The sequence below is a fragment of the Miscanthus floridulus genome, chromosome 2 (assembly GCF_019320115.1).
Source record: "Miscanthus floridulus cultivar M001 chromosome 2, ASM1932011v1, whole genome shotgun sequence".
In the NCBI taxonomy this organism is placed as follows: domain Eukaryota; kingdom Viridiplantae; phylum Streptophyta; class Magnoliopsida; order Poales; family Poaceae; genus Miscanthus; species Miscanthus floridulus.
This window is the reverse complement of record NC_089581.1, coordinates 80,654,154-80,680,339: the sequence shown is the minus strand read 5'-3', so window position 1 is coordinate 80,680,339 and position 26,186 is coordinate 80,654,154. Positions and strand designations below refer to the sequence as shown.

Below are 26,186 nucleotides of genomic sequence, written 5' to 3'. Positions count from 1 at the left end.
CTATATGAAAACTTAGTTATGATGACTAAAACATTCACTTATACTTTATTTTCCAATTAAATCTTCCCGTTGGTTCCATTTTAATCAGAAAATTAATAAACTAGCAAAAATTGTCCAAAACTAGCTTGACTCAAGCCTTTTCATTCATATACCCCAACATTGCAGCCTGTTGGCATGTAGCAGAGTGATCTCGTTGGTTAAATAAACAAGGTGCTTCTGCATCAATTCTACATCACTGTTGGGCAAAAAATAGAATTTAATACATAAAAATCAAAAATTAACTTGAAATCTATATAACTACTCTTCAAAATTAAATTCTTCCGTTGGTTCAAATTTAATTGAAAGATTATCAACATCATTGCAGCGGAAACATGCTAGCAAAATATATTCTATTAGTTCATGAACATTTCTTGGTCCTTATCTACTGTTTGAAAAATTGACCACGTTGGTATAAAATTTACCAGAGATTTAAACTTCAATATTAAATTTATTATAATATTGTCATCATCAACGTTGGTCAAAAAATGACAATACCTTAAAATAAAACGGACTACTCCTCTAATTAAAAATTTTCATTGGTTCCAATTTAATTAGAGGATGAACATAATCTTGATTTACTAAATACAACTGCTCTTCAAATTAAATTCTCTCGTTGGTTCGAATTTAATTAGAAGATAATCAACATTAAACTTTCTAGCGGAAACTTGAAAAATTGTTTATCTACTTTTTAGAAGCATCTCATTGTACTCATCTACTCTCTGAACAATTTATCCCGTTGGTTCAAAGTTGAATAGAGATAAAAAAAAAACTAATCAAAATTCGCTTCTGAAATAAATAAACGAATTTATAATCATTACTGTGCATTCGACCCGACCCTTTAGGCGCTCGCGCGCGGCCCAGCAACGCACAGCAGTGCCTGCGATGCCTCCCCACGCCCAGGCCGCAACCTGGGCCTGGGCCGAAATTTCTCTCGCTCGCCTAGGCTGAATTCGGCCCGTGCAATCCCCGCCGTACGTCTTCATCCGACGGTTGTGCGCAGCGATCAGGAGATCAAAATTGCCCCTTCCCTGTCGGCCTCCCACAAAACCCTAACCTCGTTCAGTTTGCCCCCTTCGACTCTCTCTCGCCGAGCGGCGACAGCGGTGGCGGCCACGGTGGCCGTCGGCACCGATGAGGAGAAACTCCGCCGGAGCAAATCCGGCAGCTCTCCTCTACTTCTTTCTCGCTCCTCTTCTCTTCTGTCCTAAGAGCGCCCCGACAGAGCGACGGTGGAGCAGTGACCGCCCGCGGCAGCCGGAGGAGATGGTGGCGCCGTCGCGCGTCCCTTCACCGGTGTGCACGTTCACCCGAGAGTGAGCGCGCCGCCGTCGAAGGGTTGTGCTGCGGTGCCCTTGCATCCGCACGTGGAATGTCAGAAGCGCCGGCGAGGCCTTTGCTCGGCTGGTCTTCTAGCGCATCGGCGAAGCGACGCAGTTTATCTTCCCTCTCGGCATCAACGACGGCCAGCGGTAAGGCAAAACAGGTAGGTCCCTTCCGTCTCCCACTTTTCTCGCTAGGGTTAGGGTTAGGTTTGGGTATTGCTTGGGATTTTGGTTCTAGGGTTCGGTTGCCACTCGACGGTGGGGCCCTAATCCCACGCGCCCGACGATGGCAACTCGGCGTGTCCTTCCCGCGCGACAGCGGGTCTCTTCCCGTGCAACGGCGGTGATGACGGTGGTGGAGGAGTTCAGTGTGTCCCTCTCGCTCTCCGTCCATGTCATTAGGGTTAGGGATTCTACCCCTAATTTCGATCTACACTAGAACCTAGCTCTGGTACCATTGTTATATTCTTAGGAACAACTGGGAGTAAATCTTGTGGGTTGATTCATTTCTATTTGGCTTAGAACAACCAACAACATGAACTGGAGAGAGAGGGAGAGAGAGAGTAGAGTGCCATACCTTCGGGCTTGGCAAAGGAGGAAGAAATCGCTATGCCGGTGATGTAGGGCGTCGGGAAGGCGGCGGCGGTGGACTTCCCGTCATTTGTAGCACCCCTCTCGATCGGTCTAGGGTTGGGGTAGAGGTGGGGCGTCTGGCAGCTCAGGGAACCTCGTACCTTGTACCCTGGTCCCCACCTCCCTTTTATTGTGCTGTGCGACGGGGGCCCACCAACCATGGAGCGGTTGGGCGCCCCCGATCAGGGCGCGGATCCAAGGGCCCAATTGACAGTTGGTGGAGATCAAACTAACACAGACATGCACAAGCAACACCATCGCGCTCCAAATGGAGCCATAAGAAACGATCACTGATGTCTGGAAAAAGATTAGTGGCCACTAGAGCCTCTTCTTGGCTGGCAACAAGCTCGAGGATGATCGAACATTTGGATACTACTATCAAATCCAAAACGACGCTTACCCTGCACCTCGACTTCGGCACACAAAATTCGTGAAGATGCTCAACGGCAAGACCATCACGCTTGAGGTAGACCCATCTAATACAGTCGTCAGTCGGTGATGTCAAGGCAAAGATACAGGACCAGCAGAGGATTATCTTTGATGGTAGCCGACTTGATCAGCGCAAGCTTGGCTCTTACAAGGTTCAGAACCATTGGACACTGCACCTTGACCTCTGTCCGTGTGATGGCATGCAGATTGCCGTGAAGACACTCCCACTCCGTGGCAACGAGGCCATTAGGTTCAAGGTGCAGTTTACTGACAAGGTTGGTGATTTGAAGGCAAAGATTCAGGACCAACAGAGGTTCCTCTTTAATGGATAGCAACTTGTAGATGGGCAGAAGCTCGCCGATTACAACGTCAAGAGACAATCTACCCTGCATCTTGACTGTCCCATGCAGGTCTTTGTGAAGACGTCCACTGGCAACATGATCACTCTAGAGGCGGAGCCGTCTAATACCATTGACGATGTCATGGAAAAGATCGGTGGCCACAACCGTCTCACATCTGATGGCAATCAGCTTGACGATGGGAAGACACTTGCTGAGTGCAATGTCCATATGGGGTCTACCCTGCACCTTGATGCTTAGCTAGAAAAATTTGGCGGATATCTTTTTATTTTGATGTTCTACTACTTAATATATTTTCCCACTCCTAGACTAGTTGTTCTTGTAAGTGTCTGGTTGAAATCGTGTGATGGCTTTGTTCCTATACTTTGCGAGCATGTGCCTTTCAAGTGAGACTATCTTTCTTTGTTTTTTGGTAATAGTAAGAACATGCGTTTGTGATAAATGCTCTCCATATTTCTCAGAACCGTCCATGCTTAAATTCCGTGATGCATAAATTTGTTGCCATTTCATTCTGCTATACATTTGCCCACACTGGCACCTCGTACCCATCTAAGTTTCTGACTAGTAATATTCAGCAGAGGTGCACTCGGAATACTTCAGTTAAGCCGTTGCCTACACCTAAATACCTGCTTCCTTTTTGAATTCATCTGTTGATAATTCATGAGCTTTTCCTTCATTAATTGCGTGCAATTCCGTTTTTGTACTTCAAGTATTAAAATTATGTTTCTTTCAGTGAGCCCTCTCTCTCTCTCTCTCCCTCCCTCCCTCTCTCTCTCCCTCCCTCTCTCTCTCTCTCACTCAGTTCAAGTTCAATCTTTAGAAATCACAACTAGAAGGTTAGTACTTGGATCAAACTCTCGGCTTTGGGCCATTTTTCCTACATTGGTAACCTAAGGAGAGAGATTGTCAGTCTGAGCTATGGTTTTTGCATCCCAAGAATTCAATAACTCTTCAAAATACATACTAGAATATTTACAAAACCATCTTCTTTATCTCCCTATCTAGGAAGAATTACGGACTAGGATTTACCTTTTCTTTCTAAACTCATTTTTTTTCTTCCCAAGTATTGTGCATTGGATCAATTACAACAAGAAATGTGTTTCAACTTTTGTAGGTTCTATGTTTGCTATCCTATCTTTTACAACTAAAAAGAAAGAAAGTAAGCGTGCGACATTCAATCGGGTCACCTTTCTGCCTACGACGTGGGATACCGATACCGCCGCGATCGCTCGCACACGCACACGTGAAAGCTCTAGTTTGGTTTTGGTTAATTGATGAAACCCTAAGTGCAAACCTAGTTTATCAAGATGATCATGAGAAAGGTAGCACTACTCCAAGTGATGAAGCAATGACGAAGATCATGACATTGGTGATGATCAAATGCTTGAACTTGGAAAAGAAGAAAGAGAAACAAAAGGCTCAAGGCAAAGGTATAAAATGTAGGAGCCATTTTGTTTCGGTAATCAAGACACTTAGCGAGTGTGATCACATTTAGGATAGATAGACGTACTATTAAGAGGAGTGAAACTCATATCGAAATGAGGTTATCAAAGTGCCACTAGATGCTCTAATTCATTGCATATGCATTTAGGATCTAGTGAAGTACTAACACCCTTGAAAATGTTTGTGAAAATTTGCTAACACATGTGCACAAGGTGATACACTTGGTGGTTGGGACATTTGAGCAAGGGAGAAGAAGTTAGAGTTGAAATGGAGTTGATCGCAATGATGCTGGCGTCGATCTACTGACCGGACGCTGGGTCACTCAGCGACCGGACGCTGAAAGGCTGCGTCCGGTCAAGCTGTCAGACGGCACAGTGGCTAGGGTTGAGCACCGGACGCTGGGCTATGTCCGATCAAGCATGACCGGACGCGTCTGGTCGGCAAAAATAGGATTTGGACCCTTACTGGAAACAACCAGACGCTGAGGGTCCAGCGTCCGGTCAGCTCGGTCGGAGCGTCCGGTCAATATTTCGACCGTTGAGATCAAACGTTCACAGTTGAACGCATGTGACACGTGGCCGCCATCGGGCGACCAGACGCTGGGGACCAGCGTCCAGTCAGTTCGGCCGGAGCGTCCGGTCAGCCTGATCAGTGCCCAGTGAAGGGGTACAACGGCTCTATTTCGTGGGGGGCTTCTATTTAAGCCCCATTGCCGGCTTAAGCTGATACTCTTGCACATTTTCATTGATATAGCAACCTTGTGAGCTTAGCAAAAGCCCTCCCACTCATCTCCATCATTGATCCATCATTTTTGTGAGATTGGGAGATAATCCAAGTGCATTGTTTGAGTGATTGCATCTAGAGGCACTTGGTATTCATGTTGCGCTGTGGATTTCGCTTGTTACTCTTGGTGGTTGCCACCACCTAGACGGCTTGGTGCAGCGGTGGAGGATCGGCACGAGTTGGTGATTGTTCGTGGCCGTCTCCGGTGATTGTGAGGGGAGTTGTACCTTCCCCGGCGGAGTGCCGAAAGGTAACTCTAGTAAATTGCTCATGTCATTGAGTTACCTCACTTGTGGGTAGGTTCTTGCGGTGTCCAATCGTATGGACGAGGTTTGTGAAACACCTCTTAGCCGCCGAACCACCAAGTATTGGTCGACACAACGGGGACTAGCGTGTTGGCAAGCACGTGAACCTCGGAAGAAAAATCGGTTGTCTCTTGCCATTTGATATTCTCCTGGTGATTGGTTTCATATTCATCTTGTGATTGGTTCATTCCTCTACACGGCGGTATAACCATCCTACTCACTCGTTTACATTCTTGCAAATTAGTTGTAGCAAGCTCTTTAGTGTAATTAGATTTGAGAGCTTGCTTTGCTATTTAAGTTTGCTTAGTGGAGCTCTTTAGAGTAGAAAGATTGAGAGCTCTTAGTGAGTAATATCATAGCAAATTGTGGGTCTAGCTATCATTGCAACTAGAATTATTGGATAGGTGGCTTGCAACCCTTGTAGAGCTAGAGCAAGTTTGCATTTTGCTATTTGTCATACTAATCAAATTGCTCTAGTTGATTTGTAGATTTTTAAATAGGCTATTCACCCCCCTCTAGCCATATTAGGACCTTTCAAGTAGTATCAAAGCCGTAGTCACCGTTTGATTGAAGGCTTAACCACCTCGGTGTCAAATTATGGCTCAAGTTGTGTTCAACCATGTGGGGGGCAAACCACTGTTCTTTGATGGCACATGCTATGATTATTGGAAGAGAAAGATGAGGATGTATCTTGGTTCAATCAATGATCAAGTATGGGAAGTGACCGAGAATGACTATGCTATCATTGATCTCGATGAGCCCACCAACCAAGATAAGATCAACAAGCAATGCAATACAATGGCTCTCAACACCATATACAATCCCATTGATTCCAAGGTGTTTGAGCAAATCAAGGATTGTGAAAGAGCAAATGAGGTATGGAAAAGATTGGAAGAAACATATGAGGGCACACCGGCGGTGAAGAGTGCCAAGTTGTATATCCTCAAGGACAAATTGACAAGCTTCAAGATGAAGGAAGATGAGAGCATTCCAGAGATGTTCCATCGATTGCAAGTAATTGTCAATAACTTGAAGGCTTTGGGAGAGAAGATCAAGGATGATGACGTCTCTCATCAGTTCTTGATGTGCCTACCTCCAAGATTGGAGATGTTAAGATTGCTAATCATAAGAGGAGGATTGAAGGATATTACCCCCAACCAAATACTAGGTGATGTCATGACACAAGAGACATACTGTGTAGAAAGGGAGGGGGATGACAAAGATGATAAGAAGGAAGAAGAAGACAAGAAGAAGAAAAGCATAGCATTCAAGGCTAGCTCATCATCATCAAAGAACAAGGGCAAGTCCAAGAAAGAATCAAGTGATGATGATGATCTTAGTGATATTGATGATGAAGCTATGGCTCTCTTTGTGCGCAAGATGGGAAAATTCATGAAGAAGAAGGGTTATGGTGCAAGAAAGAGAAGAGATCACACCAAGAAGAAAGAGTATGTGAGAAGATGCTACAATTGCAAGAGCCCCGGTCATATAGTAGCAAACTGTTCATATAATAGTGACAATGATGAGGATGAGAAGAAGAAGCACAAGGAGGATAAGAAAGAAAAGAAGGAGAAGAAGGAGAAGAGAATGACCTTCCAAAAGAAGAAGAAGGGTGGAGGCTATGTAGTCACTTGGGATAGTGATGGCTCTTTGGATAGTGATAGCTCTAGTGATGATGACAAGAAATCTATCAAGAGAGCACTAGCAAGCATCGCCATCAACAACAAGCCCTCCATCTTCAACACTCCATCGATGTGAGTGATGCTGATGAATGTGAAAGTGATGCTTGTAGGAGTGATGATGATGATGATGAGGAGTACTCCAAGGAGGAGCTCATGGACATGTGTGAGCAAGTGCATACTTGCTTTGAGATGAAAAGAAAGGAGTGCAAGGAATTGAACAAGAAAGTCAAATTTCTTGAGCAATCCCTTGATGAGCTCAATGCCACTCATGAGAGGCTAATGGAAGCCCATGAGAAGCTTGGCAAAGCTCACTCTAAGCTTGAAAAGGCTCACTCCTCTCTCATTGAGCAAGTCAAAGTAGAGGAAGCCAAGAATGAGCAAGTGATCATGACATGTGATGTGGGACTAACATGTGATCTTATTGATGAATCTATTTTTGTTGCTCCCACTAACACTTCTTGTAGCACTACAACTTCCACTTCACCTTTGAGTGATGGTCTCACTTGTGATGCCTCACTTATGGTGGAAAATGAGAACCTCAAGAAGGAGGTGAATGAGCTCACTCGTGCCTTAGGCAATGCCTATGGTGGAGAAGCCCACTTGCTAAAGTGCTTGGGTAGCCAAAGATTCTCTCAACAAAGAGGGATTAGGCTATAACCCCAAGAAAGGCAAGGCGGCCTTTGTCACTCTCAAAGCTAGCTTTGTGAAGGGCAATGATCGGTTTTGCAATAGATGCAAGCAAGTTGGGCATATAGAGCAAAATTGCAAGACAAACAAGAATAAGCTACCTAATGTATCCTCAATCAAATTTAATTCTTGTTACATGCTTTATAAGGGTGCCAATGGTGTGAAGGCTAAGTTCATTGGTACACCAATTATGGGCCCAAAGAAGAAGGCCATTTGGGTACCGAAGTCCTTGGCGACTAACCTACAAGAACCCAAGCAAGTTTGGGTACCTAAAAGAAATTGTTCTTCTTTTGTAGGTAAATTATAAAGCTAGAGGAAGGCCTTGGGTTCTTGATAGTGGGTGCACACAACACATAACCGGTGATTCAAGAATGTTCAATTCAATCAATGAAAGCAAGAGCAATGGAATTGATAGTATCACATTTGGTGACAATGGCAAAGGCAAGGTCAAAGGGCTTGGTAAGATTGCAATATCCAATGACTTGAGCATTTCCAATGTGCTACTAGTAGAGAGCTTGAACTTCAACCTATTATCGGTAGCTCAATTGTGTGATCTTGGTTTCAAGTGCATGTTTGGTGTGAATGATGTAGAGATCATAAGTGTAGATGGCTCTAACTTGATATTCAAAGGATTTAGATATGAGAATCTATACTTGGTTGATTTCAATGCTAGAGAAGCTCAATTGTCAACATGTTTGATCACTAAGTCTAGCATGGGTTGGTTATGGCATAGAAGGCTTGGTCATGTTGGAATGAAACAATTGAATAAATTAATTAAGCATGACTTAGTTAGAGGCTTGAAAGATGTCACATTTGAGAAGGATAAGCTATGTAGTGCATGTCAAGCCGGAAAGCAAGTTGGTAACACACATCCTAAGAAGAGCATGATGAGCACATCCAAGGCATTTGAGTTGATGCACATGGACTTGTTTGGACCAACCACATACACTAGCATTGGTGGAAACAAATATGGATTTCTGATTGTGGATGATTTCACTAGATACACATGGGTGTTCTTTTTTGTTGACAAGAGTGATGTGTTTGCAACATTCAAATCATTTGTCAAGGGCATTCACAACGAGTTTGAAACAACCACCAAGAAAGTTAGAAGTGACAATGGTAGTGAATTCAAGAACACTAGAATTGATGAGTTGTGTGATGAATTTAGAATTAGACATCAATTCTTGGCCAAGTATACTCCTCAATCAAATGGGCTAGTTGAAAGAAAGAATAGAACCTTGATTGATATGGCAAGATCAATGTTGAGTGAGTACAATGTGAGTCATTCATTTTGGGCCAAAGCAATCAACACGGCTTGCTACTATAGCAACCGACTCTATTGTCACCCCATGATGGAAAAGACACCTTACGAGCTATTGAATGGAAGAAAGCCCAACATTGCATACTTTCGGGTTTTTGGTTGTAAATGCTATATATTGAAGAAAGGCACTAGATTAAGCAAGTTTGAAAAGAAATGTGATGAAGGTTTCTTGCTTGGTTACTCCACTACTAGCAAGGCTTATAGAGTTTGGAATTTGGCTAGTGGTACTCTTGAGGAGGTTCATGATGTGGAATTTGATGAAACAAATGGTTCCCAAGAGGAAGATGAGAATCTAGATGATGTAAGAGGCACTCAATTGGTCAATGCAATGAAGAACATGAACATTGGTGAGTTAAGGCCTAGAGAGGTGATTGATGTTGAAGATGACAAGAACCAAGTGCTCTCTAACTCAAATGTGCAAGCTAGTGGTTCTCATGATCAAATCCAAACAAGCACTAGTAATGGCAATGAGCAAGATCAACAAATGGCTAGTTCATCATCTCAACCAAGTGATCAATCAAATGCTAGCAATCAAGTGCAAGTGCTTCAACCAACCAATGTTGCAAGAGATCATCCATTGGACACTATCATTGGTGATATTTCAAGAGGTGTGCAAACAAGATCAAGATTGGCCTCATTTTGTGAGCATTTCTCATTTGTGTCATCCATTGAACCTAAGAAGATAGATGAAACTTTGAGGGATGTTGATTGGATCAATGCTATGCACGAAGAGCTAAACAACTTCATAAGAAACCAAGTATGGGATTTAGTTGAGAGGCCTAAGGATCATAATGTGATTGGAACTAAGTGGGTCTTTCAGAACAAGTAAGATCAAGATGGGATAGTAATAAGGAACAAAGCAATATTAGTGGCTCAAGGTTACACTCAAGTTGAAGGTCTTGACTTTGGAGAAACATATGTCCCAGTTGCAAGATTGGAAGCAATTAGAATCTTGCTAGCTTATGCTTGTGCCAACAACATCAAGTTGTACCAAATGGATGTGAAAAGTGCATTTCTCAATGGGTACATCAATGAGCTTGTGTATGTTGAGCAACCTCCCGGTTTTGAAGATGAAAAGAAACCCAACCATGTTTACAAGTTGAGAAAGGCTTCGTATGGATTGAAACAAGCACCTAGAGCATGGTATGAGAGATTGAGGGATTTCCTACTCTCTAAGGGATTCAAGATGGGAAAGGTTGACACCACTCTCTTCACCAAGAAGCTTGGCAATGACTTGTTTGTAATGCAAATCTATGCTGATGATATCATTTTTGGGTCAACAAATCAAGATTTTTGTGAGGAGTTTGGCAAGATGATGGCAAGTGAGTTTGAGATGTCCATGATTGGAGAGCTTAGTTACTTCCTTGGTCTTCAAATCAAGCAAATGAAGAATGGCACATTTGTGAGTCAAGGCAAGTATATCAAGGACATGCTTAAGAAGTTTGGAATGGATGATGCTAAAGCTATTAGTACACCAATGGGGACAAGTGGAAGCTTGGATAGTGATGCTAGTGGCAATATGGTGGATCAAAAGATGTATCGGTCTATGATTGGAAGCCTACTCTATGTGACCGCATCAAGGCCGGATGTGATGTTTAGTGTATGCATATGTGCTAGATTTCAAGCCTCACCAAGAGAAAGTCATTTGAAGACAACTAAGAGAATATTGAGGTACTTGAAGCATACACAATATGTTGGATTATGGTATCCCAAAGGAGCAAGATTTGAGTTTATTGGATATTCGGATTCTAATTATGCAGGATGCAAAGTTGAGAGAAAGAGCACATCGGGTACATGTCAACTATTGGGAAGATCACTTGTGTCTTGGTCATCAAAGAAGCAAAATAGTGTATCACTTTCAACCACCAAAGCGGAGTACATTTCGGCCGGTAGTTGTTGTGCTCAATTACTTTGGATGAAGGCTACTTTAAGTGACTTTGGAATCAAGTTCAAGCAAGTGCCATTGCTATATGACAATGAAAGTACCGTAAAGCTCACCAACAACTCGGTTCAACACTCAAGAACAAAGCATATAGATGTCCATCATCACTTCATAAGAGATCACCAACAAAAAGGGGACATTTGCATAGAAAGTGTGGGCACCGAAGATCAACTTGCCGACATATTCACCAAGCCACTTGATGAGAAGAGGTTTTGCAAGCTATGGAATGAATTGAACATACTTGACTTCTCCAATATGTGTTGATGCACCCCCACTATATGACATGCCTCTCCCTCAAGCCAAGCAAGGTAAAGTTGATTGACATGTCATCCATCCATTGCTAAGGACATGATTAGTGCATCTAGACATATTTCACATTTGAATAGGCACATTCATGAAAATCAAATAAATTTAATGCTTGTATGGTACCACTATTGCTTGTATCTTTGAAATGATCTAGTGGTAGCATATGACATGTTTGTGGGCTTGCAAACCTAGTGTTTGATTTAGAAAATGAGCTATAAGTGTTTCACTCAACATGGTACAAGATAACCCTTAATTGGAGGTGTGAAGAAGCTTGTCCTTAGATCAAACCGAGTTAAATATCTTTTGCAAGTAATCTAGATTGAACCAAATTGGGAAAATGATCCTCATTTCACATGGTTTCACCTCAACATATCTATAATTTGAGGTCACCTTTTGTGCAAATTGTTGACATTAATAATCCTACCCTATCTATACTTTAAGCCTTTGTGGTCATTGATGACAAAGGGGGAGAAATAGTGTACAAAGATAGTGAAAAGACAACAAAGAAAGAAACAATGGGGGAGAGATAATATATGACAAAGGAAGGGGATTAATTAAAATTTTGTACAAAGATAGTGAAAAGACAACAAAGAAACAAACAAAGGGGGAGAGATAATATATGACAAAGGAAGGGGATCAATTAAAATTTTGAGCATACAAATAGGGGGAGCAAGCTCATCAACTTGTATGGTAAATTTGAATGTGCATTACATATGTTTGCTTGCATGGCATAAATTTTTAATTTCAATATCCATGCTTGTGTGGTGTATGCTAGTTTTAGGTTTGAATGTTGAAATGAAAAACTAGCATGTATAGGCTAAAGTAACTAGACCTATGTTCATTATATGGAAACTAGACCCTTATTTGTAATATTAATCTCATGGGGTATTCTAGTTTTTGTGTATGTCTAGTTACTAATGGTGCTAAGGATGGTATGTTGGTGCACTTCGATTGGTATCACACTTCAAAGATCCATCTCTTATACCTTAGCATCATTTGGTAGAAATTGTCTCCTATATTTCCTATCTAATCATATGTGCAAAGCTTCAATTCAAACTCTTAGAACATATGTAGGGGGAACAATTGCTATCATATGGAGTTCATGAAACTTGTCCATATCCTTTACACATGATAAATATGCTTGGGCAAGCAACATGGATTCAAATGAACTTTAATTCATATCTTTGTATAAGGGTTGTCATCAATTACCAAAAAGGGGGAGATTGAAAGCTCTAGTTTAGTTTTGGTTAATTGATGAAACCCTAAGTGCTAACCTAGTTTATCAAGATGATCATAAGATAGGTAGCACTACTCCAAGTGATGAAGCAATGACAAAGATCATGACATTGGTGATGATCAAATGCTTGAACTTGGAAAAGAAGAAAGAGAAAACAAAAGGCTCAAGGCAAAGGTATAAAATGTAGGAGCCATTTTGTTTCGGTGATCAAGACACTTAGCGAGTGTGATCACATTTAGGATAGATAGCTGTACTATTAAGAGGAGTGAAACTCGTATCGAAATGAGGTTATCAAAGTGCCACTAGATGCTCTAATTCATTGCATATGCATTTAGGATCTATTGAAGTACTAACACCCTTGAAAATGTTTGTGAAAATTTGCTAACACATGTGCACAAGGTGATACACTTGGTGGTTGGCACATTTGAGCAAGGGTGAAGAAGTTAGAGTTGAAATGGAGTTGATCGCAATGATGCTGGCGTCGGTCTACTGACCGAACGCTGGGTCACTCAGCGACCGGACACTGAAAGATTGCGTCCAGTCGAGCTGTCAGATGACACAGTGGCTAGGGTTGAGCACCGGACGTTGGGCTATGTCCGATCAAGCATGACCGGACGCGTCCGGTCGGCAAAAATAGGATTTGGACCCTTACGGGAAACAACCGGACGCTGAGGGTCTAGCGTCCGGTCAGCTCGGTCGGAGCGTCCGGTCAATATTTCGACTGTTGAGATCAAACATTCATAGTTGAACGCATGTGACATGTGGCCACCATCGGGCGACTGGACGCTAGGGACCAGCGTCCGGTCAGTTCGGACGGAGCGTCCGGTCAGCCTGATCAGTGCCCAGTGAAGGGGTACAATGGCTCTATTTCGTGGGGGCTTCTATTTAAGCCCCATGGCTGGCTTAAGCTGATACTCTTGCACATTTTCATTGATATATCAACCTTGTGAGCTTAGCAAAAGCCCTCCCACTCATCTCCATCATTGATCCATCATCTTTGTGAGATTGGGAGAGAATCCAAGTGCATTGTTTGAGTGATTGCATCTAGAGGCACTTGGTATTCGTGTTGCGCTATGAATTTCGCTTATTACTCTTGGTGGTTGCCACCACCTAGACGGCTTGGTGCAGCGGTGGAGGATCGGCATGAGTTGGTGATTGTTCGTGGCCGTCTCCGGTGATTGTGAGGGGAGTTGTACCTTCCCCGGCGGAGTGCCAAAAGGTAACTCTAGTAAATTGCTCATGTCATTGAGTTACCTCACTTGTGGGTTGGTTCTTGCGGTGTCCAATCATGTGGACGAGGTTTGTGAAACACCTCTTAGCCACCGAACCACCAAGTGTTGGTCGACACAATGGGGACTAGCGTGTTGGCAAGCACATGAACCTCGGGAGAAAAATCGGTTGTCTCTTGCCATTTGATATTCTCCCGGTGATTGGTTTCATATTCATCTTGTGATTGGTTCATTCCTCTACACGGTGGTATAACCATCCTACTCACTCGTTTACATTCTTGCAAATTAGTTGTAGCAAGCTCTTTAGTGTAATTAGATTTGAGAGCTTGCTTTGCTATTTAAGTTTGCTTAGTGGAGCTCTTTAGAGTAGAAAGATTGAGAGCTCTTAGTGAGTAATATCATAGCAAATTGTGTGTCTAGCTATCATTGCAACTAGAATTGTTGGATAGGTGGCTTGCAACCCTTGTAAAGCTAGAGCAAGTTTGCATTTTGCTATTTGTCATACTAATCAAATTGCTCTAGTTGATTTGTAGATTTTTAAATAGGCTATTCACCCCCTCTAGCCATATTAGGACCTTTCAACATGCAAGGAAAACTTGGGCAAATGCCTTGCCATCTCGGGAAGGAAACATTGCGCCTCGCCATCTCAAGAAGGAAACCTTGCGGCCTCCCTCATCCTCGCTCATCAGGCAGGCACCCGGTGCTGGTGTTCTACCACGGCAGCGCATTCGTGATCGAGTCGGCGTTCACGCCACTGTACCACGCGTACCTAAACGTAGTGGCGATGAAGGCACGCGTGGTGGCGGTGTTCATGGAGTACCACCTGGCGCTGGTGCACCGGATGCCGACGGCGTACGATGACTCATGGCAGGTGCTCAACTGGGTGGCCCAGAATGCCGTGTCTGGGTTGGAGCCATGGCTGCGGGACTGGGCCAACCTGACCCGGCTCTTCGTTGCCGTGGACAGCGCCGGCACCAACATTGCGCACAACATGGCCATGAGCGCGGGGGCACGGAGGAGGGCGGGTGATGGCTAGATGGTGGCGCAGCCATCACGGGGCTCCTGCTCCTACATCCTTACTTCTGGGGGAAGCAGCCAGTGGCCAGGGAGACTATGGACCAGGCGAGGCGGCACTAGTACGAGGCAACATGGTCCTTCATCTGCGACAGGCGGTACGGCATTGACGACCCACGGGTGGACCCGCTGTCGATGCCAGTGTCGTAGTGGCGGAAGCTAGCATGCTCACGCATGGCGGTCATGTCGATGGGCCTGGATGACTTCTGGCCACGTGGCCTGGCGTATGCAGCGGCGCTCAATGGCAATGTGTGGGACGGGGAGATCGAGTAGTACGAGACGCCCGGCAAGCGGCACGTCTACTTCCTAGATAGGCCCAAGGACCCCAACTCCATCAAAGAGCTGGCCTTTGTCACCGGTTTCCTCACCCGGGAGTTAGAGTAGGTAGCCATCGCGGCGAGGGCCAATCGTGAGGATTGCTGGTTGCGGTACATGATTAATTAATAGAGATTATTATCATTGCTAGCACCGTAGCATGTTCTTTTTGTTTTTTGTGTTTGGATCTTGATAGGGTTCTCGAGAGGTGATGATGATTTGGTTGATGGTGAGCACGTGAATCTGGGGATGGTAGCTCACCACACCTCTGACATCGTGAGGAAAGCTGCCTACAGAGTGCAGCGTGTGATGCTGTCGTATGTTCGCTTCAATTTCTACCGGCGAGCTAATGCAGGTGGAGCTGGTCCACCCAGCGGCCTCGGGAGAAGGGTTCGTGGTGCGTGTGCTCGACGATTGCGGGGAGATGTGGGAGGCCGCGGAAGACATCAGCGACGCCGCCGTGCTGTGGCCACGTCCACCAGGTTGTGTCCCGCACTAAGGCCCAACACCATGTACTATGCCATGCTGCGGGTGTGGGCGTACGGCCTCGCGGGCGCATCAAGGTCATGGAGGTGCTCCTGACCACCAATAGGTACAGGGCGCCGTGCTTCTGGTTAGCGCCGGTGTACTCACAGCGACGCCCCCGGCGGCCGTGACTTGTGAAGTCATGATGCAACCAAATCCCTTTGCTTGCTGCATTGTCATGCTTAGTTTGTGTTGGGTGCTCTATCAGTATGGGTTTCAGTGGTGCAGATGCACTGTACATCATCACTATACTGTTGAGTGGTTTTTTAGTGGTGCAATCTTTGTTTTAGGATTTGGATTCGTTGAGACAAACTGGACAGACAGTGAAGCAGCAAACAATTTTGGTCTTGTAGTCATTCACGAATTCATAAACCTGGTAAGTTCACTTGCATCTCAGAGTAACTTCATTTTCAGGTCTTCCGCGATCTACCACTGCTCTTGTCCGACAAATTCAATTTTGCAGTTTTGTTATTTGAAGTTACTCCTTTTAGTATTGCATGCATGTTTCCGTCTACCACTCTATGTTGGTCATCAATCTAAAATATACTTGCTTGCATCACCGTGCGTTGGACATCTACACTATTTTTCACCATGAGATAGTAGTAGAAAATTGAGCAGTAGCAGTTGGAATCTTTATCAGCAGATGGTAATTCAATATCACGTTGTGGTCTAATATGTAGTAGAAAATTGAGCGGTAGCAGTTGAAGTCATCGAAACTCTGAAAACTCCTTTTATATAATTGTAGACTTTATTAATATATAATTTTCATTATGGTTTTAGTCATCCAATCATGACACTATGGAATACTAAGTAGAATTAGCCAACCAATAGTACACATAGAGCAACAAGTTCACCTCGTAAAATTATTGAGAGATTACATTCTTAACTGTACAATATATTTCATGAAGACTTGTATAATATTGATATTGATGTTACCAACATCATGATAGTATATCTTTTAGATAACAGACACACACTCCCGTTGCAACTCACGGGCATTTACCTATATTTCATAAAATGCCTCTACAAATTAAGTTACTTATTTTGTATTGATTATATTCTATACACTAAAATGATAGATTGTTCGATCTTCTCATCTTTTGTTGTTCGTTCAACACTCCATATTTTATAGATTTGGTCAAGTGCCATCCAAGTTTAAGTAAAATTTCACAAGAAACTTAAATTAAGGTTATTCAAGACTACATGCTTGTTCAATGATTTATAAATTCTTGATGCAGAGCTAACAACTAAAGCAACAAATTCAACAAATTCTTGTGCTAGCTAACCACAAAGGCAAAGAGCAAGCAGAGATAAGGGTTAAAGCAAGGAATTCCTGTGCCGAGCAAACCATTAAATTAAGCAGCAAGCCTGTGCTTCAACAAGTTCCTATGCGGAGCTAACCGAGTTCTTCAGTGTTGAATCAGTGTTTTCCAATCCTGAATTAGTGTTTTCCAATCCTTTGTATACCATAAGTAGTCTGTATTATCCCCTGGTTCAGTAATAAATTGCAACAAGTTATCAAGATAATTTATTTTAGTTTAGTTAAACTTGTAATGATGATCCATTTTGCAACTATTGTCGTGATAAATATATCTATGTTTATTCAGAATGAGCTTTGTTTACTTGTAGTACTAAATAATTTTCTGCCACCTTCGGTGTTTGGAGCTGATACAAGTACGCCATCGACTCCATCTCAGCCATAGCAAAGGTGATTCATCTCTTCTCATGCGCTTTGTTTATTTATAGAATTAAGTCCATTGTACAAGTGCAGGTACTAAATAATTTTGTGCCAGCTCCAGAGTCTAGACCTGATACAGGTACGCCGACGACTCTATCTCAGCACTAGCAAAGGTGATTCATCTATTCTCATGTCTTGTGGTTACTAGCTCGCTACCTGATAATGAACGTAACACTATCTTTAAAATAAACAAGTGAGATCAAATGTTCATTTTCTGGAAAATAATGCCTTCAAAACCATATTGAATTTTGTGGAAAATACTGCCTTCAAGTTGTACTATGAACATTCTTCAAAACCACAACGCGAGTGATGATGGATACCAGCTGTGGCAGTTGGTTGATTGGGAAGGATTTGGCATAGGGAGTTTATCATATAGTCACTATGGATTTATTTTGAGAGTTACTGTCACTGCAGAATTGACCACAGTTACAATTTTGCTAGGAGTTTTGGGGGCAGTCTTACATTAAAGGGGTTCTGAAGGCAAGATTCCTCTATTTTCTAAGGTCCATGTACATCAACATGATGTACAAATAGAGGTGAATCTATATTATTGCTCATGGTGAATCTGGCAGGCTCTATCTCTTGCATATATTATTGTACCTTATAATATTTTTTAAGATAAAACTGAAAGTAAAACATGATGTACATGGACCTTAGAAAATAGAGGTGAATCTATATTATTGCTGAAGGTGAATCTTGCCACAGACGCTCAAGTGGATACCATATTGCTGATGGTGAATCTTACCACATAGTATATTTCTGCGTGGAATAGACCTAAAGCCACACATATTTATACGGTGAGTATAACATACTTTGTTTTAAGGTTTTGTGAGACATTTTCCAAGACACGCAGTATTACCCATGTGACAAGCACTAATATTTACATATATACTCGAACCTACGTGCATGATGGGATATCAGAGATTTCTTCCTACCGATATAAAACATTATCTTAGCCGCATCACGGAAAGATCTATATGGTAGAGTTTTTGTGCCTACGACGTCGCGCTCTCCGTGACTGTGTTAATTTTACGAACTTTGCTTTTTTGGATTAAATGTCCCTCCAACTCCCATGTCTTCATCTCCAACCATTTAGCTTCTCCACTGTTTAATCGTTGCCTTCTACAGATTGCGGCAACCACTTGGCTTTTGCAATCCAAACCCAAATAGCTACTACCTTGGAGATATATATGAATGGACCATGGACCAAAGGAACAACCAGTTGGAGCCCAGGGAGCCCCGGTAATCCATGTGCCAGCCATCAAACGCCTACAGATATGAGAACAGCGCCGCCACATTGTTCCGTTAAGTAACTTCCTAATCCTAGCAGCCTAGATTTCTCCTATATCCATCCTCATGACAGTTCTTTAGGAGTTCAACCTATGGAGCATCCTTCAATATTGGATTTGCACTATCCGTATGAGTACTGATTAGTTTTGTTGGTAAGTCATCAAGAGTTGCTAGGATTGATTTTTCAAGCATCTCCTTTTTTGCCTAGAGATCTCTGAATTGTCAGCAGGAAAATCCAGTTCGTATAGTATGTTTTTAGTTTCATTTGTCTTTTCCTCTTTCAGTTGGTCCGCACGATATATGAGGACAGACAGCTATACAGAACAGCGATCAGTAGCAAGATGGAAAATGACTACAACACAATTGGACGTACAACTAAGCAGCTACACACTACTCTCTTGGCAGTTGTTTCTTCAGCTTTGCAGCACAAGTAATTTGCATGTTGTCTTCTCTGTTCATGCCACAAGTGTGAATGTTGTATTCTCTGTTCATGCCATAGTATATTTTTTAGGTTTTAACTTCCATTTTTTGAGAGGCCATAGACAGTGTGGATGTTGTCTTCTCTGTTCACGCCACAAGTAATTTGCAGTACTAACTTTCTCAAGTCCGTACGTTTCATTTATTCTCCATTTTTTTGTATATTCTAACTTCATTAGTGGTGACAAGGTGGATTAAACTCACATCATGTATGATGCCCATCAGGTGTGGATTTTCAGGAAACTACTACATATATATTGTATTACTACCGTTCCCAACCAATTGTTTTTATTTTCATATTTAACCCCTAAAATTCCTATCATACTCCATTCTCCTAATGAAATAATATGATATTACTTTGCTTCGCCCACCTAATATCCATTTATACGATTCTCAAATTTCCACAGCAACGCGCGGGAATTTCAACTAGTTCTATTTGAAAGAGGATGGAACGTTGGACATATGAGTGCCCTTCGAGCAGTGGAGGAACCGCCAACACATCCCTCAATTGCAAAAGGAAGAAAAAGAAATCAACCTGAATAACCTCTCTCAGCAACATATCAACTTTCTAGCATGTATATTTGAGAGTTACTCTCTCTATTTCAAATTGTAAGTCATTTTGGCTTTTCTATATACATAGCTTATGATATGTATCTAGACATGATATATATCTAGCTAGTTATGGCAAAGGACGGGCTCCGAATCTGCCTAACCGATCCCTTGATTGATCTCGTTGGTTTTGGAGTTGCTTGCTGTGTATAATAGGTCGTGTGCGACCTCGGGGTGTATGATCTAATTCGACATCAACAATATGCTATAAGAATCAAGAGGGTACCTTTTGTGTTTTCAATTCTGCTTTTCTTTCATCAGCCTTATTATTGGTTTGCTTGGCCGCTTCCTTATATTAGATTTGGACCCGTTTGTAACAATACATAGCACAAGACCTAGGGCAGCTAGTGATTAAGCTCGTTAAGGAACACTCCATGTCGATATTAATCATCGTATCATAATTGAAGAATATTATTAAATAAAAATACATAAATTGAAAACCTACAACGTAGAAAAATCATCTGGACGGGTTAATACTGGAAGAATTGTCTCAATACTTTTTTTTTGAAACGAAATTGTCTAAAGACTCAAAGCATATTTTTGAAATATCAAGTTGAATTTTAGATAAATTACAATAGATGAACCAACAAATCTGACGTTCATGCTAACGTTCTTGTGAAATCTAATGAACAAATTGAACAGTTCCCAAGGATGGCTCGTTTTTTATAAAAGTGACATAGCTTTTGTTGGCACCATCTGACCGATCTGGCTATCATGGAGGAGTTTTACACCCTGTTTGCTTGATCATTTCTGTGGCTTATAAGCCGGCTGATGCTATTTTGTTGTGAGAGAAAAACGTTGTATCATGGCTGATAAACATGGCTGATACGATCAAGCGAATAGGGTGAGAGATTCGGGAAGTTTACAACTGAGGGAGAAAATAGACTTTCAAACATAAGGAAGGCAGGATAAACTTTTTTAGGCTTTATAGCTTGGTGTGTGTCAAGTTGAGTGTTTAAACCTTTAAAAAAAGGAAAATTTTGTTGCAGGACACCGTTAAAATGCGTAATATGCTGATGGACATCGCCAGAAGCGAAATTTGCCCAATACCATTACAAAAATGTGCGCATTTGCCGTAACACACCGTTGAAAGGTCCTAATGGCTAGAGGGGGGGTGAATAGCCTATTAAAAATTTCTACAACAACACTTAACAAACCGGTTAGACAATTATAAGGCGAAGTAAGTGTTGCGCTAGCCTACTAAAAAGCAAGCCACCTACCACAATTCTAGTTTATATAGTTTCTATCCACACAATAGCTATGACACTACACTAAGTTAGTGTGCTCTCAAAAGCTAACTAAAGAGCCACACTAACCAAACTAACAAGCTCTCACAACTAGCTACACTAAAGAGCTTGACAACTAGTTTGCGGTAAAATAATGAGAGTGAGCAATTTGTTTATACCGCCGTGTCGAGGAAGGAGCCAATTAATCACAAGAATGAATACCAATCACATCGGAATCAAATGATGAACACAATGATTTTTACCAAGGTTCACTTGCTTGCCGGCAAGCTACTCCTCGTTTTGGCGATTCACTCACTTGGAGGTTCACGAGCTAATTGGCATCACACGCCAAACCCTCGATAGGGTGCCGCACAACCAACACAAGATGAGGATCACACAAGCCACGAGTAATCCACTAGAGTACCTTTTGGCTCTCCACTGGGGAAAGGTCAAGAACTCCTCACAATCACCATGATCGGAGCCAGAGACAATCACCACCCTCCGCTCGACGATCCTCATTGCTCCAAGCCATCTAGGTGGCGGCAACCACCAAGAGTAACAAGCGAATCCTGCAGCGAAACACGAACACCAAGTGCCTCTAGATGCAAACACTCAAGCAATGCACTTGGATTCTCTCCCAATCTCACAAAGATGATGAATCAATGATGGAGATGAGTGGGAGGGCTTTGGCTAAGCTCACAAGGTTGCTATGTCAATGCAGATGGCCAAGAGAGTGAGCTTGAGCCGGCCATAGGGCTTAAATAGAAGCCCCCACAAAATAGAGCTGTTGTACCCCTTCATTGGGCACAACACGGGGTGACCGGACGCTCCGGTCATATCGATCGGACGCTGGACAACAGCGTCCGATCACGCTATGTGTGCCACGTGTCCCCTCTCTTCAAATGTTGATCGCTTGATCTCAATAGTCAAGTGATGACCGGACGCTGCAGCTCAAAGTGACCGGACGCTGAACCCCAGTGTCCGGTCATTTCCAGGAAGCATCCAGAGGCGACTTTTCACGACCGGACGCATCCTGTCATGCTCGACCGGACACACCCAGCGTCTGGTCACTCGACGACTCCTCTGTGCGCAACTATGTCAGTGTGACCGGACGTAGCCAGCCAGCGTCCGGTCGATGACCGACGCTGTGCTTTTTCTGCTGCTATTGACTGGACGCGCCGGTCCTTCAGAGACCAGCGTCCGGTCACCTATAGTGACCTCCATCTTTTCTGTCTAGAGCACCAGTGGCACTATTGGACTGTCTGCACTCTACGGGCAGACACTCCGCCGATGAAGTTCCTAACCCTTGCTCAAATGTGCCAACCACCAAATGTATCACCTTGTGCACATGTGTTAGTATGTTTTCACAAACATTTTCAAGGGTGTTAGCACTCCACTAGATTCTAAATGCACATGCAATGCGTTAGAGCATCTAGTGGCACTTTGATAACTGCATTCCGATACGAGTTTCACCCCTCTTAATAGTATGACTATCAAACCTAAATATGATCACACTCTCTAAGTGTCTTGATCACCAAAACAAAATAGCTCTTATTATTTATACCTTTGCCTTGAGCCTTTTGTTTTTCTCCTTCTTCTTTTCAAGTCCAAGCACTTGATCATCACCATAGCATCACCATCATCATGTCATGATCTTCATTTGCTTAACCACTTGGAATGTGCTACCTTTCTCATGATCACTTGATAAACTAGGTTAGCACTTAGAGTTTTATCAATTCACCAAAACCAAACTAGAGCTTTCAACCGTACCTATTATTTTATTCATTTCTCGTATTCATGGAGAAAGAAGGTGGGGGAATAACTTTTTTGCCCTCGTCTTCAACCTCTGGCTGTTCAACGATGTCGTCGTCGTTGGAGCGTCACCTGCGTCAGCACCCACGGCAGAAGTTCGCAAGCGAGTGCCCGACGTCCGGCTTCGGTGGTTGGGCCCCCAACCGTGCTGGCTAGGGAGGCCACGCCCCTAGCCGTGCCGGGCTAGGTGGCCGCGCCAGCCTAGAGGAGGGGTACTCACCATAGGAGCTCGCTGGAGGAGGGGGACTCGCTAGAGAGGCGGCGACAGCAGTTGAGGACGGCGATGAGAATGCGGCAGTGGTGTGTTACAACAAATATCAGTGAACAATCGGAGGTTGAAGATGATTGCAGAAAAAATCATTTCTCCCACTTCTCTCTCCATGAATATGATAAATGAATAAAATAATAGGTGCAGTGTGTTACGGCAAATGCACATGACTTTGTAATGGTACTAGGCAAATTTCACTTCTGGCGGTGTCCCTCAGCATATTACACATTTTAACGGTGTCCTGCAGCAAAATTTTCCTTAAAAAATTATATGCATGTATGACTTCTTTAGTTTTAAGAAAATTAGTAAGTTAACTTGTTCGTAAGTGAAGTATTCTTCTATTAAGGTTTATGAATAGCTAGATTTCCTTGTAGTAATGTTGGATTTAAATGGGTGTGTTAAAGTTTTATTTCAATTAGCAAATGAAATAAAGCCCAAATCCCATAGAATGCTAGGTGTAATGAAGGTTTAGTCCCTCATAGAAAATGGACTCAAGATCTTAATTTTACTAGTTTCCAACCGAGTCTATATGTCTAATCATTACTAGACTCTGCTAGGGGAAAAATGAGAAATTCTTACAGTAACAAGAAGTACCTTTAATTTTGTAGACTCTAAACATGTAACCTTCAAGGAGAAGAAGAAGGTGAAGGAGAAGTAAAATATGAAGAAACAAGGAAATAAACAAAACTTATATATAAGAAAGAAAAGAAAGAAGAAATTTTTTTTCAGGAGAATCAACATGGATATATAAATCATAAATTATCATAATGATGACTACTCATAAGGATTTGAAAAAAAAAGAGGATAAAGAGAGAAAACAAAACGAAAACGAAAGAAAGATAAAACCTACTCTACGAGAGCCAAAACGGATGAGAAGCAGCAGCGGCTCACCTAGATCAGGCATAGCAGGGCCTGCTTAGCTACGCACGTGTGATCGGTTCGGCCCACGAAAGTGCAGAGGGAGTGACATGGGCCCTGCGCGATTGATTGACTTAGTCGGGCCAAACCGTATATTTGTTACTATATGAAGACTTGCTTTCTCCGTGGTAGGCTAGGCTTAGCTGTGATCGCGGCGACCTAGCAGCTCCCACGACACGACGCCATCGTCGTAGCTCCGCCGCCGCCGCTGACGACGACAAACACGAGGTTATCATCCTTTTATTTAATATATAATCTGGCCTCCGCATTGTGCTTTCCCTAGCCCCGTATGCACATGTTTGTAGATTTGTAGTACACCCTTTTCTTCTGCTTTTTCGACACGCCTGATCGATCGTCCATGCAATGTTTAACGTATTATTAATATCCTTGTGTTCGCCACAACACAACTATATTCTCTTTTGGCCTGATAAATCCACTTAGCAACATCTTAGTTCTTAGGTTAATTAATAATTTGCTTGTTCGATTAGCCAAGGATCACAGAGCTGATCGTGTCTATGAGTGTTTTGACGTCGGTTCTACAAAACAACTAGTATAATTTTTGCATTGAAAGAGTGCTGATTGTCTTCATCTACCACTTCCCTTACCATTTGGTTTTTTTTAGACCAAAGGTATTCACCCCACTTTATTAGAAAGCGTAACCAGCATCAATGGTCCGAGGCTGGGGACACCAGCGTTACACCATTTGGTTTTGTACTATAACTGCTGTTAAAATATGATTCTAAAATCATTATTGTACGTGTGCTGTGTTCAGATGCAGATCTTCGTGAGGGGCCTCGCTGGAAGACACATCACCATCGAAGTGGAGTCCTCTAACACGGTTGACAGCCTCAAGGCAAAGGTTGAGGAGTTGGAGGGCGTTCCTGCTAAGGAGCAGCGCCTTATTTTCGCCGGCAGGCAGCTCGAGGATGGGCACAAACTTTCCGATTACAATGTCGTGGAGTTTTCCTGCCTGAACCTTGTCGTGCGTCTTCTTTCTTGTCGTCGGTGTCCATCCTGTACTGACAGGTATGTCTACGTACAGACACGCACAAGCAAGACCATCACGCTCCAAGTGGAGCCATCAGACACGGTCACTGATGTCAGGAAAAAGATTAGTGGCCACCAAAGCCTGTTCTTTGCCGGCAACAAGCTCGAGGATGATCGAACATTTGGATACTACTATCAAATCCAAAACGACGCTACCCTGCACCTCGACTTCAGCACGCAGATTTTCGTGAAGATGCTCAACGGCAGGACCATCACCCTTGAGGTAGACCCATCTGATACAGCCGGTGATGTCAAGGCAAAGATACAGGAACAGCAGAGGATCATCTTTGACGGCAGCCGACTTGATGATCAGCGCAAGCTTGGGTCTTACAAGGTTCAGAACCATTCGACAATGCACCTTGACCTCTGTCCGTGTGATGGCATGCAGATTGCCGTGAAGACACTCCCACTCCATGGCAGCGAGGCCATCAGGTTCAAGGTGCAGTTTACTGACAAGGTTGGGGATTTGAAGGCCAGGATTCAGGACCAACAGAGGCTCCTCTTTAAAGGACAACAGCTTGTGGATGGACAGACGCTCGCCGATTACGATGTCCACAAAGAATCCACCCTGCACCTTGACTGTCACATGCAGGTTTTTGTGAAAACGTCCACTAGCCAGACGATCACTCTAGAGGTGGAGCCATCTAATACCATTGACGATGTCAAGAAAAAAGATTGGCGACCAGCAGAGTCTCACCTTCGATGGCAACGAGCTTAACGATGGGAAGACACTTGCTGAGTGCAATGTCCATATGGGGTCTACCCTGCACCTTGATGCTTAGCTAGAAAAATGTGGCGTATTTTTTATTTTGATGCTCCACTACTTAATATACTTTCCCTCTTCTAGACTAAGTTGTCCTTGTGAAAGGACCGATTCGATGTCTAAAGGGGGGTGAATAGGCTGCACAAAACTTTTAAGCCAAAGTTAGCAAATAAAAACTGTCACAGTGCTGTCAAGGTTGGCCTGGCCAATCCTCAGTCCCGGCCTGGCCAATTGTAGGCCTAGGCCGAGTTGCCTCTCCAATCAGGCTGACTTCACCGGAAGTTCCAACAACTATCAGAAGTTTCGACACTCTGCGCCCAAAAAGGTTGTGAGCCTTTGGTCTCGTCTATGTAAATGCAACTTGGGGTATGGTAATGCTTATAGATGTGTGAACACTATCACACAGC

The 26,186-nt window shown here is 43.1% G+C and overlaps 2 pseudogenes; both read left to right on the top strand.

The window, feature by feature from the left end:
• Positions 1–1,170: 1,170 nt before the first annotated feature.
• Positions 1,171–25,798, top strand: LOC136536753 (polyubiquitin-like; annotated as a pseudogene).
• LOC136513450 (2-hydroxyisoflavanone dehydratase-like) lies at positions 14,322–15,175 on the top strand (annotated as a pseudogene).
• Positions 25,799–26,186: the final 388 nt, after the last annotated feature.